The sequence below is a fragment of the Octopus bimaculoides genome, chromosome 2 (assembly GCF_046866305.1).
Source record: "Octopus bimaculoides isolate indiv1 chromosome 2, ASM4686630v1, whole genome shotgun sequence".
Classification (NCBI taxonomy): Eukaryota; Metazoa; Mollusca; class Cephalopoda; order Octopoda; family Octopodidae; genus Octopus; species Octopus bimaculoides.
In genome coordinates this window covers 146176532-146198556 of record NC_142929.1, presented here as the reverse complement: position 1 = coordinate 146198556, position 22025 = coordinate 146176532, and the positions used below count along the sequence as shown (strand labels likewise).

At 37.0% G+C, this 22025-nt stretch overlaps 1 protein-coding gene across 27 annotated transcripts in view; it reads left to right on the top strand.

Annotated features, from left to right (window-relative positions):
* LOC106875150 (FERM domain-containing protein 4A) overlaps positions 1-22025 on the top strand; it is a 363595-nt gene that overhangs the window by 5183 nt on the left and 336387 nt on the right. The window lies entirely within an intron of this gene.

Here is a 22025-nt window from a genome sequence, read left to right as displayed (position 1 = left end):
ATGCTTCCACTCTATAATATTGTTAATGTAATAGAAGCTGATTTTGATGGCATACTTTATATTATTGGTTGCTTCTCAAACAATGAGTTCTCATTAATGATTATTGAATTTCTAATCTTTAAGATAGTCTCTGAATTAACAACTTGAAAAGCTACTTTTATAGCATTATGTAACTTTATTTCATGGATGGCTGAATGATGAGAAATATTCACTGCAAACTTCCAGGGATCCTGTTTGTCTTTTGCTTTGTATTTGTGTATTCTGCTAAATTCTTTAATTTTTCCTGTACTTTGAAACCAGTACTTTTCCTGTGTTTTGAAACCAGAACTTGTTAACAATTATTGATAGCAAGTTTTGGTTCCAAAATATTTTAAGATTTGATAAGAAAAATTTTTGTAACAATTAGTATCATTTCCTCATATGTTTGAAGAAATACAAGATGCTATAGAATAACAACCAGTATAATATAATAAAAACAAGCAAACAAAACAAAATGCCTGTTACCAATGACAATATGAGATAGTAAATGGTAATGTAATGAAATATTTCTTTTAATATATTATATAACCATGAAACCGAAGCTTCTTTAGAAGGAAACTTATCAGTGCTACTTTAGTGTGTGGTCTGATGCAAATTCCATAGTCTACATTATGATATGATCTGATCTGGGCTTTCGCTAAGCTGCATGCTAATGTGTAAAAGGTCAGGTAGACCACACACTAAAATGGCACTAAATTACCACTATTGCTTGCCATTCATGTTTTTCTTAGTGTAATTTGTGACATAAATTGAATAGGTTCCAGTTGGAAATTGAAACTGGTTTGTGACTAAATTCACCAAGAATTAACTATCACTTTGTGGCATTCAATGACAAGTTTTTCTACAGCCCAGTAAGCTTCCACAATACCAGTGGATGGTTTATTCATTGTTTCCTATATATGTCAAGGCATGAATTTCATCTCAGCAAGTGACAGTTGGGTGAACAGCATTGACAAACTTCAAGAAAGGTGAAACACATCTGTCATTCTCATGAGTCACTGCAGTGATGATGTTTGTTTTGCTCTGATATAGCTTTTAACACAAGTCTATGAAAAGATTTTATATCAGAGAATTCCACAACATTATGCCTTTTAACAATATGTATACCTATAAGCATAATACACGGAAGTTTATAGGTGCATGAGTAGCTGTGTGGTAAGTAGCTTGCTTACCAACCACATGGTTCCGGATTCAATTCCACTGCATGGCACCTTAGGCAAGTGTCTTCTACTATAGCCTTGGGCTGACCAAAGCCTTGTGAGTGTATTTGGTAGACGGAAACTGAAAGAAGCTCGTCGTATATGTATGTATATATATATATATATATATATATATATATAATGTATGTGTGTGTGTGCGTGTGTATGTATGTTTGTGTGTCTGTTTGTCCCCCTACCATCGCTTGACAACCGATGCTGGTGTGCTTACGTCCCTGTAACTTAGCGGTTCAGCAAAAGAGACTGATAGAATAAGTACTAGGCTTACAAAAAATAAGTGCTGGGGTCTATAGCCTTGTGAGTGGATTTGGTAGACAGAAGCTGAAAGAGGCCCGTCGTATATATATATATCATCATCATCATCGTTTAACGTCCGCTTTCCATGCTAGCATGGGTTGGACGATTTGACTGAGGACTGGTGAAACCGGATGGCAACACCAGGCTCCAGTCTGATTTGGCAGAGTTTCTACAGCTGGATGCCCTTCCTAACGCCAACCACTCAGAGAGTGTAGTGGGTGCTTTTACGTGTCACCCGCACGAAAACGGCCACGCTCGAAATGGTGTCTTTTATGTGCCACCCGCACAAGCCAGTCCAGGGGCACTGGCAACGATCTCGCTCGAAAATCCTACAGGAGCCAGTCAGGCGGTACTGGCAACGGCCACGCTCAAAATGGTGCATCTCATGTGCCACCCGCACAAGAACCAGTCCAGGGGCACTGGCAACGATCTTACTTGGCTTGCCGGGTCTTCTCACGCACAGCCCATTTCCAAAGGTCTCGGTCCGTAGTCATCGCCTCGGTGAGGCCCAATGTACGAAGGTCTTGCCTCACCACCTCAGCCCAGGTCTTCCTGGGCCTACCTCTTCCACGGGTTCCCTCAACTGTTAGGGTGTGGCACTTTTTCACGCAGCTATCCTCCTCCATTCTCACCACATGTCCATACCAGCGCAATCGTCTCTCTTGCACGCCACAACTGATGCTTCTAATGTTCAGCTTTTCTCTCAAGATACTTACACTCTGACGGGTATTCACATTGACATTACACATCCAACGGAGCATACTGGCTTCATTCCTTGCGAGCTTACGTATGTCCTCAGCAGTTACAGTCCATGTTTCACTGCCATGTAGCATGGTTGTTCGTACGCATGCGTCATACAGTCTGCCTTTTACTCTGAGTGAGAGTCCCTTTGTCGCCAGCAGGGGTAAGAGCTCTCTAAACTTTGCCCAGGCTATTCTTATTCTAGCAGCTACACTTTCAGCGCACCCACCCCCACTACTAACTTGGTCGCCCAGATAGCGGAAGCTATCGACTACCTCTAGTTTTTCACCCTGGAATGAGATAGAAGTTGTTTCCTGTTTGTTTGCAGTCTTTATTGCACCTGAACATCTGCCACAAACAAAAACTAACTTGCTAGTTAACCTGCCTTTGATGTTGCTGCACCTCTTATGTGTCCATAGCTTGCACCGGGTACATCTTATAGAGTTACTACCTACTCCTTTTCTACATACTGAGCAGGGCCATCTACCTGAAGGGGTTTGTGTTTTATCTACCTTCCTACTTATTAGGATTTTGGTTTTAGCTAGGTTGACTCTAAGGCCCTTCAATTCTAGACCTTGCTTCCACACCTGAAACTTCTCCTCTAGTTCTGATAGTGACTCCGCAATTAGGGCAAGGTCATCAGCATAGAGGAGCTCCCAGGGGCAACCTGTCTTGAACTCCTCTGTGATTGCCTGGAGGACTATGGTAAATAATAGGGGGCTGAGGACGGAACCTTGGTGGACCCCTACCTCTACCCGGAATTCATTGCTGTACTCATTTCCAACCCTCACCTTACTGGCCGCATCTCTGTACATGGCTCGCACAGCTCTCACTAGCCATTCTTCTATCCCAAGTTTCCTCATTGACCACCAGATAAGGGATCGGGGGACCCTGTCAAAGGCTTTCTCCATGTCAACGAAAGCCAGGTACAGAGGTTTATCCTTGGCTAGGTATTTCTCTTGCAACTGTCTCACTAGAAATAAGGCATCAGTAGTGCTTTTACCTGGCACGATATATATATAAGTACTAGGCTTACAAAAAAATAAGTCCTGGGGTCGATGTGTTTGACTAAAGGCGGTGCTCCAGCATGACTGCAGTCAAATGACTGAAAAGAATAAAAGATGGAGAAAGGAATGTATTTTACTCAAGAAGAGACTGATCATGTCATAACCTATGCTCTTTGCAAGGATATCATATGGGAACTGATTTAAACCAAAAACTAAATTAGGATTTCAGACTTGTTTTGGTGAAGGTTTACCTTTTCGCTCAATGATAATTGTTCACCTTTTCAAGTAATTATTGATATTTAATATTACTGTTCTACAACAAATTAACATTTTCAGAAGATTATTTCCTTTTAAAGAAAAATCATTAAATAAAAGAAAAAAAAATGTACCGTCTTAAACTATTTTAAGATGTGAAGCGTTTCACCATTATCAATGGAAATATCGAGTAAGATCTGTCATTCATTTACAGTACACTAGACACGAGTGCTGTTTGTTGCTACAAGTTTAGTTTTGCTCTGCCTTACCTTTTGATCCTGTGGTGAATAGTAACCTTTCAACATACAACTTGACACACTTTATTTCATTTCTTTTTCTTTTTTCAACAACTTCAGTACCTCTTTTCATAGACACTTTACAAGTCACAAAATTACTCTCAAGTGGTTGCTAACACCGAATCTGACTTTTCTAATTTAGTAGTTTACAAGCTTTATTGATTTAGCAGAGTGACACCCCTTATTTCATGTTGCTATTTCCTTGAACTTTGTAACAGTAGGTTATTCTTTTCTTTATGTATATATGTATATTTTGTTATTAATTAATTTTTCTGTAGTCTAAATACTTCAATTTGTCGTTTCAATGAGTACCACTTTAAATTGTAGCCACTAAACTAGAAAACCAGTTTTCAGTCTAAATTCACTGAGTGGGTGGGGGTGTCATGTTTGGATAGTTTCAACATTGTACTTTTCTGTCTTTGTTTTCTGTCTTTCTCTGTTTATCTCATAGGCGTAGGAGTAGCTGTGTGGTAAGTAGCTTACAAACGAACCACATGGTCCCAGGTTCAGTCCCACTGCGTGGCACGTTGGACAAGTGTTTTCTACTATAGCCTCGGGCCGACCAAAGCCTTGTGAGTGGATGTGGTAGACGGAAACTGAAAGAAGCCCGTCATATGTATATATCTATGTATGTTTGTGTGTCTGTGTTTGTCCCCCTAACATCGCTTAACAACCGATGTTGGTGTGTTTACGTCCCCGTAACTTAGCGGTTCGGCAAAAGATACCGATAGAATAAGTACTAGGCTTACAGAGAATAAGTCCTGGAGTTGATTAGCTCGACTAATGGCGGTGCTCCAGCATGGCCTCAGTCAAATGACTGAAACAAGTAAAAGAGTATATATATATATATATATATATATATATATATATATATATTAGAAAAAATAAGATCTGGAGAATCTACTAGAATAGATGCAAGTGCTAATTTATAAAAACATGACATATTAATAAAAATGTGTAAATGTACAACCATCCAGATATCTGAGTACCTTATTATTTTTTCTAATATATAATTCCTGTACATCACCTCCAAACCTTCTAATATATATATATATATATATATATATATAATATACATAGGTAAAAAGCACTGGCACTGGTGCCATGGAAAAATGACTAGCGCTGGTGCCATATAAAAAGCACTGGTGATGGTGTTTTGTAAAAGCACCCTGTACACTCTGTAAAGTGGTTGGCATTAGGAAGGGCATTCAGCTGTAGAAAACGAGCCAAAACAGACTATGGAATCTGGTTCAGCCCCTGACCTTGTCAGCTCCAGTCAAGCCATCCAGTCCATGTCATGTTATTGAAATATTTGCTGCAGGAAACATGACAGATTAGATAATTAAAGAATATTGGTTTCAAATTTTGGCACAAGGCCAGCAGTTTTGAGGAAGGGGTAAAGTAGATTACACCAACCTCAGTGCTCAACTGGTACTTATTTTATTGGCCTCGAAAGGATGAATGGTAAAGTTGAACTCGAATAGTTAAAGAATATTAAAATTGGCTCAAATTTAGAGGATAGGTAGAGTCAATTAGAATGACACCATGACTCAACTGGCATATATTTTATTGACTTTGGCAAGATGAAAGGCAAAAATCAACTTCTGGGATTTGAACTTAGAATGTGAGGGTATACAACTATATTACTGGAAGACATTTTGTTCATCATAGTATAATAAAACCTATTTCAATAGTTCATCCTAGAACTGCATCATTTTAGTCCAGTTTTAGTTTTTGTAGTTAGAGTTTAGGCAGTTGGGAAATCCCATGGTTGAGCAGTATGAAGGTTAAGTAATAACTCTGTGCTTGAAACAATTTATTCCTCCCTTCTGCTTCAACAATTGGTCTTGTTAAATAGAAAATGGTAAGCAGTTTGTAAATATATTGTCATTCAGTTTTAATTCTTTTTTGGAATTGGAGTGTCTTTATTAAGCTATACTCAATAGAAGGAGAGAGTTTGATCAGCACAATTACAAGTCCATTTCCTTATGATCTGAAGGCTTCTACATAATTCTAAATTTTAGTATTTTTTTACTTTTGGATTTTGATATAGAAAGTTCATTGACTGCATTTTGCATGCTTAAATGTGCCTCCAAAATCTACTTATGTACTTGGTTTTTTGCTACTATAAAAGTTGTTAGAATGTCTTCTCTTTAAAATACCCCTTTTAAAGGTGGTTCAACTTTGACATCTTTGTGGTCATATTTCTATTGAAATATATTTCCTGTATTTCAGTTAATCTTAAATATAATCATTTTACAGAGATTTGATAAAATAACTTTTTCGTTATCAAACACATGTTGGGAACTTAAAACTTAAAAGAAGGTTCTCTGATAAAATTAAGGCTGAAGATTTTGTTTTAGCTATTTTAAGTAAATGCATTTTGTATTGGAACAGGTGCAGTCACAGATGGGCTGATATCAAAAGGTTTAATACCAACAAATAAGAAATTCAGTTTTAGAATATTAGTTTCAAATTTTGGCACAAGGCCAGCAATTTCGGAGGAGGGGTTAAGTCAATTACATCAACAGCAGTGCTTGACTGGTGCTTATTTTATCCACTCTGAAAGGATGAATGGCAAAGTTGACCTTTGCTAATGATTCTACTAGCCAGAAGAGAAATCTCATGGTTGGGCTGTATAAGGGTTATTTACATATTCTAATTTGTAATTTTCTTTTACATATACAATAAAAAACAGCATTCTATGTTATGAGAGGGATATATTTATAAATTCTTTCAAGTCACCATTTGTAGTACTTCTGTATCACTTAATATCATTTTTAAATACATCAGTGAAATACTTAGCACTTCCTTGTAATAATACTGTCCAAACGTAACAAATCTTCTTTCTCTACTTTCTCTTAGCTTAAGTTCATCTGTCTCAGTATTTTGAGACTAATTTGTTATCTGGAAACTTCTTTCTTTATTGCTGATTCATGGCTCTTGTTACTGGTTTGCAACTTGACCTTGCTAAAGATGGTGACTGTTTTACACAGAAATAGGAAAGATATTTTGTTGACCCTAGAATCATAAGCTCTTCACAGACTTATTAGAATGTGCCTTGTAATCCTGATAAACATCCACTTATTTCAAGTACTTTATAAACTTGCGAGAAATTCTATAAGCTTTTATCCTTTTTGTGGTGTCCTGAGATGTTGAGGAATGACAAACTTGATGTTTGTTTTAGTTTTTAACTCTTCTCTAGTTAAACTGATAAGGGTGTTTTCCTCCCAAATAAGTGCAACATAATATCACTTTTTCATTCTTTTAGTATACTTATAATGAGACAAAAAGCAATTCTACACATCAGGGTTTAACTACTTGCTGCTAAGTAGACTGGGGCCGTTGAGTTAGGTAAACTAAGACATGAAAAACAAAAAGTGAATATTATGATCAAAGACAAAATAAATGCTTATATTTGAACTTGTGACCCAAGATTTAGTAGTTCAATACCTTATCCACATATCTATTTTGCTTTTATATATGTATGTAATAAATGTCTTCATGAAAATCTTTTGTAATTAATAGGCGTAGGAGTGGCTGTGTGGTAAGTAGCTTGCTTACCAACCACATGGTTCCGGTTTTAGTCCCACTGCGTGGCACCTTGGGCAAGTGTCTTCTACTATAGCCTTGGGCCGACCAAATCCTTGTGAGTGTATTTGGTAGACGGAAACTGAAAGAAACCCGTCGTATATATGTATGTTTGTGTCTGTGTTTGTCCCCACAACATCGCTTGACAACCGATGCTGGTGTGTTTACGTCCCTGTAACTTAGCGGTTCGGCAAAAGAGACCGATAGAATAAGTACTAGGCTTACAAAGATTAAGTCCTGGGGTCGATTAGCTCGACTAAGAGGCGGTGCTCCAGCATGGCCACAGTCAAATGACTTAAACGAGTAAAAGAGTAAAAGAGAGAGAGTAAAGAGTAACAAATATATTTATATAGATTTCTATGTTCAACATTTTGTCTCTTATTAAAAAAAACCCTTTTTACTGAGTCTGTTTAATTTTTTTTCTTCTGCAGTTACATCAAAGGAGCAAGGGTAGTACCCAAGTCCTAGATAGGTCCTTTGAGACTGATGAAATCAATTCAATTGTTTATTCTTGAACATTTATAAGCCAATGTGAACAATCTAAGAGATTGAATTTCTGCAGAAGAAAGACTTGATAAGGTGATTAGTATGGGGGCTTGGAGGTGAGACTCCGGTGTGACGAGAGGAAAGACAGGTGACCTGGTGGAGGTGGTGTGCAACTAGTTAGTTCAGAGGAATGTGACAGGTGTGTCTGAATGGAAGTGATATGCAAGTAGTTAGTTGCTGAGTTTATAAACAAAAATGTGTATTGGAAGCTATGAAAGAGAGAACTAGAAGTGGTATGAAATTAATAACATGCAGGTTGAATAACAGCAACATTGTGTATATAAGAGGGTATCTTTTAATTAAAAAAATGAGAGAATTTACAGGTTTCTAATTCCTAGATATATGAAAGAATTGTAAAATACTGCAAAACTGATGCAAAGGTTGAACAATTAGTAGTCAGAAACAATGAGGGAGTCTCTCCATAATTGCTTGACTTGCTAGAAGTAAACAGTAAGTCTTCCTCGTAACAAAACCCTATTATTTTTAAAATGAGGATACCTTGAATAATGTGGTCCTTGACACATGATACTTGAAAAAAAGATAAAATGATTATGGATGGGATACCTATGATCATAGAATACACAGGTCATAAAATATGCAATTAGTTCCGTATGCTGTTCTAATAGTAGATATAGAGGCATAATCAAATTCCATCAGCTGTATTTCCTCTACTCTTATCTTTGTACTTTGTCAAGAAATTGTCATTATTGTAACAATCTCTTTGAGCTCTTATTGCCAAAAGTACTCAAGTTTTGTGTCAAAGTATTTCATGTATGTTGCTGTTAGTGCCAAATGTCATTTAAGAAAACTTCCAGATGGGCTACACATACCTCTCAATACAATTCCTGTAAATATTATCCAATATACATGTATGTGTATATATATATGTGTGTGTGTGTATATATATGTATGTGTGTGTGTATATACATATGTATGTGTGTATATATACACACACACATATATATATACATATATATATATCATCATCATCATCATCATTGTTTAACGGCTGCTTTCCATGCTGGCATGGGTTGGGCGGTTTGGCTGGGGACTGGTGAGCCAGTTGGCTGCATCAGGCTCCAATCTGGTAGTTTATTGTTAAGATAAGATCAACAAAAAAGTACTCCATCCAGTAATTGATGAATATTTAATGTATAAAAATAAGCACTACTAATAATTCATTGCTGTGAAGACACATGGCTTGGCATGTTACAAATACCTGCCCAGCCACCTGTCTTCACAGCAAGGAACTATTAGTAGTGCTTATCTTTATACTGTATATATTAAATGATATGTATGTGTATGTATTTATATATGTATGTAGAATACATGTGCTATTGTTTCCTTGCCTTGATGTCATGTGATAGTTGGAGATGAATGTCTTCATAATTGCAGTGTTGTTTGTTCCCACTTTTCTGTGAAAAACATGTCTGATCATGGGAAAATATCACCTTGGAAACAGGCGAGGATTTGTAACAGGAAGGACATCTGACTAGAAAATCCACCTCAAAAATTTCTGTTGGACCCTAGTAAGCAATGGAAAAGTGAGTGTTAAAACAATGACGATGATGATGATGTTCCTTTGTCAACATTCATTTTATCTCTTCGTCAAAGTTTCATTAAAGTAAAATGCTTGTAGGTGTTCAGGATGATGTAGTATAGCGTTTTTTAATCAAGTGGTGTTAATGCTTTTAGGTAAGAAATAATTTCTAAAAAAATAAAATCTTCCCTTATACTATCAGATCAGACAGTTCTGAAAATCCAGGCATTTGTCTGTGTTTTGTTCAAGTATTTTTACATCTCTAAATGCTCTTCATAGTGTTTATATTTACATCTTTTGAAGTGGTAATTGTAGTGTTAAATTCTAACCTGAGACAACTAGAACAGTGTCTCTTACCTACAGATACACTGTAATGTTGTATGTTGTACTTTTTTTAGATCATCCAGACACTATGTCTCTGAAGTTGCTGCACCTTTAAGTTATTATTTTTAACCCCATTATACCAGATTAGTCATTTCATTGTTCTTAATTTTATTTTAGCTGTCAAACCTAAGGCCATACTTGAGTGCTGCCTTCATACTGGAACATGAGTGTAGGAAGTAAGAATTTAGGTTTCTTGTACTTCAGTTATTTTTTTTTTCTTTCTCTCAGTGGCAATAAAACCTAAATTAGGACTAATTTATTTAGAAGGAATTGAAACAAATTAAAAATAACTGAACAGATTTACTTGTAAAACTAGTTGTATGTAGCAGTTATTTTCCATACATGATGTCTGCTTATGGTAATGTTCTTTGTTTAGAAGTTATAAAAACAAAATTAAAAAAAGGGCTCTTTTGCGCATTTGTTGTCACTAGCCAAAAATTAAAACTTCATGTAATTTGAATTTTTTTTTTTTTGCTATAATGAAGTATAAAACCAAAACTTTTACATGACTAATCTATATATATAAAAATGAGAATGTGTGTCTGTCTGTCTGTGTGAATCCCTAAAACTCGAGAACTACGCAACCAATTTCATTCAAATTTTACACATGCCTTACTTAGGGTTCCAGTTGTGTTTTAGTAAAAAAAAATTATTAACTTCTTGCAGAGTTCGAGCACACGGCAACATAATATCTCCTCCACTATTTAAGTATTACGTGTCAAAAGTGAAACAAAAACACTCATGTCAAATACTTTCACTTTAAAAATGAAACTATTCCACTAACTGAAACAATCACATTTCGATACTGTAGTGACAGATACGTTCACAGAGAGAGAAAGAGAGAAAGAGAGAGACAGAAAGAGAGAGAGAGAGAGAGAGATGTATATGTATACATATACATGTATATGTACACCATTTCGATACTGTAATGACAGATACTTTCAGAGAGAGAGAGAAAGAGAGAGAGAGAGATGTATATGTATACATATAGATGTACACGTATATGTATATATATATATATATAGATCTATACATACATGTATATGTATACATATGTGTAGATGTATATATATATATATATATATAGATGTACATGTAATATGTACACATATATACATGTATACAGATATCTATACATGTATACACCCACCACACACACATACACATGCACACAAACACACACATTAGTCATTTGTTTTCTTATCCAAAACTACGTCAAAAGTACTGAATGGATCTTTATGAAATTTGGAAATTATATTCTTTGCATAACGGCCATAACTCCCATGAAAATTCATATATTTTTGATGTTGATGAAATTTTAACCCGAACATAACAGATGAGCATTATTTAGAAAATGATGTCACACGTTATCGAGGCTACCATTCTTTCTGGATGTGCAAAAGGGGATGACGTCTTTATTCCAAGAATTCCTCTTACTCCATCAGGAGCAGACATTCCTTTTACATTCAGAAGACTACAATTCCCCCTTTGTGTGACTTTTGCCATGTCCATAAACAAATATCAGGGTCAAACACTGTCTGTAGCTGGTCTTCTCTTGGAAGAGCCCTGCTTCTCACATGGACAACTGTATGTTGGCTGCTCAAGAGTGGGCAGCAACAAAAAACCTATTTGTATATGCTCCACAAGGGAAAACAAGGAACATAGTTTACAATGAGGTGTTATAATCACAACAGCAAGAAAGTATGTACAACTTCATTGACTTTCATATATTTATATTGATATACATATATATACGTGTGTTTGGGTGCGTGTGTGTATATACATCTCTATATATATAAAGATGATGCGTAGTCTAGACAGCGTTTTTAGATTTCATTATTCTCTTTAACCCGGGCAACGCCGGGTATTTCTGCTAGTATATATATATATATTTAATTATTAAATGTATTATTGTTATCATTATTATTAAGGTAGCAAGCTGGCAGAATCATTAGCACACCTAATAAAATGCTTAGCAGTATTTCATCTGCTGCTATGTTCTGAGTTCAAATTCCACTGAGGTACACTTTACCTTTCATCCTTTCGGGGTTGATAAATTGAGTACCAATTGAACACTGGGGTCGATGTAATTGACTCATCCTCTCCCCCAAAATAGCTGCCCATGTGTCAAAAATTTGAAACCTTTGTTGTTGTTGTTATTATTATTATTAAGGTGGTGAGCTGGCAGAAATGTTAGCATGCCTGGGCAAAATGCTTAGCGGTATTCGTCCATCTTCGTGTTCTGAGTTTAAAGTCTGCTGAGGTCGACTTTGCCTTTCATCCTTTCAGGGTTGATAAAATCAGGGCTGTGAAGTCGGAGTCGGGAACTATTAAGTGGTAGCTGGAGTCAGAGTCGGTAAAACTATATTGACTCTGACTGCCATTCACAATATCTTTATTCTTTAATATAAACCAGTTATAACAAATAGACCTACTCAAAGTACAAGCTTATGCATATGCTTTATGAGATATGTAGACCACAATCACTTAATTACTTACATAAAGAGGAGTCAGAGTCGGAGGTGCCAGTAAGGCGACGCTGGTAATGATCACGCTCAAATGGTGCTTTTTACGTACCACTGGCACGGAAGCCAGATAGCTGCTCTGGCAGTGATCCCACTCGGATGGAGCTGTTAGTGCTCCACTGGCACGGGTGCCAGTCATCGAATTTGGTTCATTCAGTTTTATTCTGCTGTCAATCATGTCTTTCCATTTCTGCACCTACATATGTTTCTGCTGCAACTCGGTGTACACTGCAAAATTTTGCATCTTGCTGTGCATTTTGGTGTTAATTGCCACTTCTTCAGGGTGCTATTAACTGCATTTCAGATTCCATTCTTCTCTACTGACAACATTCAGTCTCTATAAAGACATATGGATTTACCGATGTGAAAATCTACTGAGGATAGTAAAATAAACTAACTGGAGTTTTACTCTACTCACGGCAGTTAACCAACATTATTAATTAGTAAAAGTGAATACAGTACCCACTTGGATTATATATCCCTACTAACTTAATTTGGAAATTTACCTGCATATCATCAGTAAGATATAAATCCAAAAACGAAGCACACTCTAAGTTATAGAGCAGTATATAGTATAAATAAAGTTAGATAAGGCCTGTTTATGGGAATACCCTGGGTTGCCTCACTAGAGAGGCCTTAACCCTTTCGTTACCAACCTGGCTGAAACCAGCTCTGGCTCTGAGTACAAATGTCTTGTTTTCATAAGTTTTGAATTAAAATCTTCCATCAAACCTTAGTCACAATTTATGTTCCTAACACTAGCTTAATGATAACTAAGTTATTTTACTAAATTCTTTGTTATATTTAAAGTAATTGAAAGAAACACAGAGCATCTCAAAATAAATACAGTAACGAAAGGTTTAAGCACTTTAAGGACATGAAACCCAGGGTAATACCATAAACCGGCCTTATCTAAATTAATTTATCATCATCATCATCATCATCATCATCATCATCGTTTAACGTCCGCTTTCCATGCTAGCATGGGTTGGACGATTTGACTGAGGACTGGTGAAACCGGATGGCAACACCAGGCTCCAGTCTGATTTGGCAGAGTTTCTACAGCTGGATGCCCTTCCTAACGCCAACCACTCAGAGAGTGTAGTGGGTGCTTTTACGTGTCACCCGCACGAAAACGGCCACGCTCGAAATGGTGTCTTTTATGTGCCACCCGCACAAGCCAGTCCAGGGGCACTGGCAACGATCTCGCTCGAAAATCCTACAGGAGCCAGTCAGGCGGTACTGGCAACGGCCACGCTCAAAATGGTGCATCTCATGTGCCACCCGCACAAGAACCAGTCCAGGGGCACTGGCAACGATCTTACTTGGCTTGCCGGGTCTTCTCACGCACAGCCCATTTCCAAAGGTCTCGGTCCGTAGTCATCGCCTCGGTGAGGCCCAATGTACGAAGGTCTTGCCTCACCACCTCAGCCCAGGTCTTCCTGGGCCTACCTCTTCCACGGGTTCCCTCAACTGTTAGGGTGTGGCACTTTTTCACGCAGCTATCCTCCTCCATTCTCACCACATGTCCATACCAGCGCAATCGTCTCTCTTGCACGCCACAACTGATGCTTCTAATGTTCAGCTTTTCTCTCAAGATACTTACACTCTGACGGGTATTCACATTGACATTACACATCCAACGGAGCATACTGGCTTCATTCCTTGCGAGCTTACGTATGTCCTCAGCAGTTACAGCCCATGTTTCACTGCCATGTAGCATGGTTGTTCGTACGCATGCGTCATACAGTCTGCCTTTTACTCTGAGTGAGAGTCCCTTTGTCGCCAGCAGGGGTAAGAGCTCTCTAAACTTTGCCCAGGCTATTCTTATTCTAGCAGCTACACTTTCAGCGCACCCACCCCCACTACTAACTTGGTCGCCCAGATAGCGGAAGCTATCGACTACCTCTAGTTTTTCACCCTGGAATGAGATAGAAGTTGTTTCCTGTTTGTTTGCAGTCTTTATTGCACCTGAACATCTGCCACAAACAAAAACTAACTTGCTAGTTAACCTGCCTTTGATGTTGCTGCACCTCTTATGTGTCCATAGCTTGCACCGGGTACATCTTATAGAGTTACTACCTACTCCTTTTCTACATACTGAGCAGGGCCATCTACCTGAAGGGGTTTGTGTTTTATCTACCTTCCTACTTATTAGGATTTTGGTTTTAGCTGGGTTGACTCTAAGGCCCTTCAATTCTAGACCTTGCTTCCACACCTGAAACTTCTCCTCTAGTTCTGATAGTGACTCCGCAATTAGGGCAAGGTCATCAGCATAGAGGAGCTCCCAGGGGCAACCTGTCTTGAACTCCTCTGTGATTGCCTGGAGGACTATGGTAAATAATAGGGGGCTGAGGACGGAACCTTGGTGGACCCCTACCTCTACCCGGAATTCATTGCTGTACTCATTTCCAACCCTCACCTTACTGGCCGCATCTCTGTACATGGCTCGCACAGCTCTCACTAGCCATTCTTCTATCCCAAGTTTCCTCATTGACCACCAGATAAGGGATCGGGGGACCCTGTCAAAGGCTTTCTCCATGTCAACGAAAGCCAGGTACAGAGGTTTATCCTTGGCTAGGTATTTCTCTTGCAACTGTCTCACTAGAAATAAGGCATCAGTAGTGCTTTTACCTGGCACGAACCCAAACTGCATCTCATCTAAATTGATTCGCTCCCTAATTAGTTGGGCTATGACCCTCTCTGTAACTTTCATAACCTGATCTAACAGCTTGATGCCTCTGTAATTATTTGTATCTAAAGCGTCCCCTTTACCTTTGTAGCAGTTGACTATGATGCTGCTACACCAGTCATAGGGTATGACTCCTTCGTGTATCACCTGGTTCGTAATACGGGTGACTAGGCTATAGCCAACACTGCCAGATATTTTGAGCATCTCTGCAGTGATTCCTGATGGGCCGGGGGCTTTCCCGGTCTTCATACTCTTAATTGCTTTATCTACCCTGGTACTATCAACTCGGATAGCTGGTCCCTCTATTGGGTCGACATAAGGCAGGCTCTCTTTCTCCCATTCATTCTCTTTATTAAGCAATCTATCGTAGTGGCATCTCCAGACCTCTTTCTTTGCATCCTCATTTAATGCAAGCGTACCATCATCCATGCGAACACATTTCTCTCCTACAACATCACTATTCTCTCTCCTACACTGTCTTGCAACCCGAAATACCTCGAGTCTTTGGTCCTCACGGCGCAGAACATTGGCAAATCTTTCCTTATCTGCTTCCCCTCTGGCTAAATAAACCTGTCGCCTAGCCTCCCTTCTGGCACATTGGTACAATTCCCTGCTACCACCGTTCTTCCAGTCCTTCCAAGCTTGTTTCTTTTGTCTAATAGCCCTGTCTACCTCCTTGTTCCACCACCACGTTACTCTGGGTTGGGAGGGGACCTTACACCACCCACAAATCTGGTCGGTGGCTTTCAACAGGTTGTCCCGCAGAAATCTCCAATTGTCTTCCACGTTGTATGATGCTATATCCCCTTCTATTTCGTTAAATGCTTCAAGTAACTTGTCTCTAAGTCTCTGTCCGTTTGCAGGGTCTTTAAGCTTCCACACCCTTCTTCTCCAAGCCTGTCTAATTCTGGGCACCCATTTTGCCTTGATCCCAAAGTCGCTAACTACTAATCTATGTTGTGGGGTACATTCTTCGCCAGGGTAGGTTTTGGCATTTATAAGCCGCCCTCTTTCCCTATTTCTGGCGAGGATGTAGTCGATTTGGCTAGAGTGTCTGCCGGAGCGGTACATTATATATATATATATATATATATATATATATATATATATATATATATATTATATATATATATATATATATGCTAGCTTGATTAAACCAAATCATCTATTTCTATCTCCAAATATTACACTGGCTGTATTCATGAGCTGTAAGCCTCCAATGAATTTTGCTAAGGTTGATGTCTTTCATCATTGCACTATGGAAAAAAATAAGTACCATTGAATTATTTAGGTCAGTTCAATTGTCTATGCTCCTCTCCAAAATGTGTCACCTTCTGTCAAATTTAAAAATCAATACTATTATTAGCATTAGTACTTAGTCACACTTTCTTTTTATAGATTTGTCAAGGGAGGAGAGCCAGTGTTTATGACCTTTGCAGGCTCTTTCCTCATTAGTATGGTTGATATCCAGCCTGAATATCTGTAGAACAGTGTCTGCAGGAAAGACATGGGCAGAAGAGAACATGGTTATGTGAGCCAAGTTTCAATGTTTTGCAGAAGAAGGAACACAACCAACAAGTACCCTAGGACCAATTAGTGGTAGTAGTTGTTTAGGGTCAGGCCAGCCCTTGTTTGAGCCAACCTATGACCAAAGGTATTCCAATTGTATCCATCCTGTCTTTTTTATTTTTGACGTAGTGAAGACAGTGGGGTAGTGAATTGGCTGCTGTTTCTAACTGGTCAAGCTCCTATGCTAACTTCTCCAAATGTTGGTGTTTTAACTTGGTGGCATTATTAAGTACCACACAAAGTACTTGGTTTCACTTACATTATAAACCTGCCAACCCTTCCTCTTGTAGATTATTAATCTCTACTTTTTCTCAATACTTTTTTTTATCTCTCTCAAAATATGGAAAATTCAATCAGTCAAACCTTGTAAACTGAAAAGGTGTCGAACTCCTCCAAATCCACTGTAAGCATTTTTTTGTTTTGTTTCTTGGCAGTACATTTCATTCTGTGGCTACTTCAGTTTGCCTGGTTGCCAGATATATTTTCCTTTAACTTGTTTCAGTCATTGGACTGTGGCTATGCTGGGACACTGTCCTGAAGACTTTTAGTTGAACAAATTGACCCCAGTTTTTTTTTTAAGTCTGGTACTTATACTATCAGTATCTTTTTCTGAACCATTATGTTTTGGTGATGTAAACAAACCAACACCAGTTGTCAAGTGTTCGTGGCAACAAATACAAAGATGCATGTGTATACACACACACACACACACACACACACACACACACGTGTATATACAATGGGCTTCTTCCAGTTTCTGTTTACCAGATCCACTCACAAGACTTTGGTCAACTCAGAACTATAGTAGAAGACACTTGTTCAAGGTGCCATGTAGTGAAATTGAACCTGGAACCATGTAGGCACCAAATCTAAAGGAATGATTTATCTCTAAGGCTAAGCTCATGTCACTGTTGCCTTCGTTAGGTCTTTGGAGACATTTCTAATTTATTAATAAATAAATAAAAGCAGTGCAGAAATATTTCAATGTCCCTGGCGGCATATGGAACTGTTGAGGAGCTATGAAATAATTTCAGTGCTGATGAATTCCAAAGTTGTAATTTGATACCTATTTTTAGTGAATTCTACAAATGTAATTAAATAATTAAATTAATTAAAACAGCAAAGATATAAATAAGGAATTAAATATGTTACTTCCTCTCTTTTCGTGTTTGTTTCTCTTCTTTTTCAGTTTCTTACGTCTTATGACTTTCTTTCTGTCTTCTTATCTTCCTCTCTTTCTATTTGTGTTTAACAACATGAAGTTTCAACTACCAGCTTGGGATTGCATCAACCCCAGCATATTACAGGTTGTTGTTTCATTCCACATCAAAGCTATGACCTAAAGCATTTCAACCATAATAATACCATGTTATTTTCAGATGTAGTGCATCAAGATCTACATTATGCAATGAGTCCTTCTTTTAAGAGGAGAAATATTTGGTTGATATTTCTAGCAGGTTAAGTGAGGATTTTTTTGCTGGTTATGTCTATGTGATTTACAGGTTGTTGCTGTTAATTATCCCTCTGTCAGCCTTGTTCAAACATTCTGGCAATGACAATCATGTCTTTTTTGTGTGTTCAGCATTACTTTATCTAATATGTCTCATCATCATCATTGTTTAACATCCACCTTTCATGCTAGCATAGGTTTTTCCAAAATTATCAAGTGTTTCTTGAAGGATATTTATTTGTTATTTCTAGTAGGTTGAGTGACCGCTTTAGACTTATATTGATATATTGACTTATACTTGAATATTGATGTTGAGTATTGACTTATTCATTTATATTGATATATTGGTGTTAACTAATTGATATCTCGTGGAATAATGATTATGACTGAGATTTCTTAATTTGATTACTTTATAATATAGCCTATCCAAGGTGAATTGCTATTAAAATGGTTAAGCATCTTTCCTAATGCTCCCTTCCTCAGATCTCCCAAGTGATATTTTGGTATATCACTTGTATGAGAAAATCTGATGTAACCAACTTTCTTAGAATTGCATATTTTGTGAGCTATATCTCTGCCCATGTTTTCTTTTCATCTAACCTGCAGTATTAGCTTTAATCTCACCTATTTGTCCTTATTCTTAGTCTCTAGAAAGACATTAAAAGCATTACTTTTTTTGATCAGACTAACTAAAAATTGATTAAATAAATAACTATGGCTTCAGTTGGAAAGTTTGATCTTACATTCAATGTATCTTTCATTTTTCAAGTTAGTTTAACATCTTTTTTCCAAACTGGTATAGGTTTGGACAGGTCCACTCCATCAAAGCACTTTGCCTTTCATTGCAGTTCTTTTAAAAATAAATATCTCTTACCTGATAAGATTAGATATCCTAAACTCTTAAGAACCACTTGACAAGTTTTGTAAGGGATATGAAAGGATATGCTTAAGATTGTGGCACCCCTTTTATTGCATGAGATGAGGCAGATATGAACTATAAAGTTAAGCTATTAGTATAAGGGACAGATATTACTGGTACTTGGTTTAACAAATTTTATAGAACCAAAAATAAATTCAACTTCAGTAGCATTTGAACTCAGAGCTTAGAAAAATGAAGCTCACTATTGTACTTCTCTTTCCATTGTATATTCACCTTTATTATTTTATTATTCTACTCATCATCATCACCATCATCATTTAATATTCATTTTCGATATTGACATGGGTTGGATAGCTTGGCAGGAGCTGGCAAGGCCAGGGCCTGCACCAGGTTCCATAGTCTGTTTTGGTTTGGTTTTTACAGCTGGGTGCCCTTCCTAATACCAACCACTTTACAGTGTAAGGAGTGCTTTTTACGTGGCACTATCATTGCTTTTTATGTGACACTATCACCAGTACTTTTTACGTAGCACCAATTGATAGTGATATTTAATAATCTCTAGGTGTCTGTTTCTAATATTATTTAATAGAATTCAAAACCATGTGATAGTAATCTGTAGACTAATTTAATCTTTTCTTTATAAAGAAATATGAACTGCTTTTATTAAACTACTGCTTTTTATCAATACATGTATTATGAGATACGAATTTCTAACATCAGTTATGCAACCAACCTTCAGTATTCATTGTTCTAGCAATAGGCATCATGTTCAGATCATATACAAAGAATATCGGTTATAACAATGGTTAACTATTAGTAGCACATTTAAGCTATGAATATTCACAGGTAACCGGTACTAAGTTTAAAGAATACTAGACTAGTTTGATTTGGAAAGTCTTTATTTATTTAAAAAGTGAAGTGTGATGTATTACAGGTAATGCACCATATGGTAGGGAAATCTGGGTTTTTGGTGTTGTTTGTTTGCAATCTCTGGAGATGGATTATGAATACTAGTCACTAAAACTGTAATATGAGCCTACAAAGAGATAAGTTATACTCAAAATGAGCCAAGAAAAACAACTGGGAACTAAAGGCATCGAATGTTTCTGGCAAGAGACAGAAAAGTTTAAGTGAGGAGATTTTTACTTCATGATAACATTGATATTATCAGGGATTATTTTTCATATTTAGTTGTTTTATACTGATTTCTCTGTATGCTTTGAAAATATTTTTACAAAATTACCATGAAGTTTGATTTATGTCATTTCTGTATAGAAATGGGTTATTTGGATTAAAGTTTTATTCTCTTCATATTATCCTTATTTTTGGATAAAAGCCAATTGAAAATTGCAAGTGTTTCTTTTTCTGATCACTTCTGTATTCATCTGTAATATTGACTGATATTCATAACACTTTTGTATTTTTAAGTGAAGTCCACTAACTTGATTCTGTTGCTATTCTCTTGGTTCCTCATACAAAGTAAAAATATTCAACTGCACATGCCATATGTTTTCTAATGTTGCTTTTTCAAAGAAATTCTTGCATATTCGTTTGGTAGAACTGGCTTTTTGCCTAGTCTTAAGACGTCATTGTTGTAGTTAAAGTTTTAAATATTTTGTTGTTTACATATTTATTTTAGGGCAGTTGGGATGCACACATAGCCATATGGTGGGGAAGTTTACTTTGAGATGACATGATTTCAAATTCAGTATTATTGCATGATTGGTTTAGAAGTTTATAACCATGGTCTCAGGTTTGATTTCATTATGTGGTTCTTTAAACAAGTGTCTTTTATAATAGCCTTGGGTCAAATGGACTAGTTACTTTTACTCAGGTGATAGACCTAATTTATTGCTTGGTTTTAACACCACTGTCTGGCTTTGTGAGTATTGTTGTGGAATTCGCTTTGTTGCAAGCATCTGAACCAGGTCTCCAGTCTGAGGATAACCAATGAGTCATAGTTTCCTACTCTGACTAAGCCATTAGAAAAATGTTACTGTTGTTGAATTCTGTTTCTTGTCAACCACTCAGTCACGAGACTTTTTTTCATCAGACCAATACAGTAACCTTTTTGTTACCATATTTCTATTGAAATATACAGTCTTTGTTTCAATTAATTTTGAAAATAATGAAGTATTTTGTAAAATAATTTTCATTATCAAGCTAATGTTTAGAACATAAATTAACATGAAATTTTGAGAGAAGGTTTAATTTAGAACAATGTTGGTTTTGTTTTTATAATCGGTTTGCAAGATTCTTGATATAAACTTGTGAGTTGAAATAGATTTTGACGTATCTCAAGAGGGTCATTATGTCAGTAATAAACACACACTGTTTAATTTCACTTCTTTATCATTCATCAGTTGGTTAACTATTTAACCAATCAACCAATTTAGTGATTAATCATTTGGTTAATCAGTCAGTTGTTTTTGCCAAAGTCCTTTTATTGCCATTTGTGACCTCTTTAATGATATGCCCTTTCTACTCCAGGTCAGCTTTAAACCTGAAGCCGTAATTAGAGATGCCACACTATTATTATAGCAAGAAGAATTTGAGCTCCTGACTATGAAATAGAAAATGAAACACATAACCCTTTCATTTATATGGGAATTTACTGACTGCTTTTTTTCTTTTCTCTAAACAGGACATAACAACAACCAGTATCATGATCATCATTATCATAATTTTTTAACGTTTGTGATTCCATTGTGGCATAGGTCATATAAATTGTCATAGTCTGCCCCAGCTTATACAAACAACAAGTAAGAAAACTATTCGGATTTGGTGCTGTGTATGTGTTAGAGTGGACTTAATATTTCATCAAGCTACCAATACTAGAGTGATTGTCTCATATGAGGAGGACTAAAGGGTTCCATATTCCCTGTAGCTGTTCTTGTTGAGAATTACAGTCCTCCTGGACAGGTCTCCTAAAATGCAACTTTCAGAGCCTATGTTCTGCTCATACATTCCATTTTGATGTTTTCTGTGGTTAGATG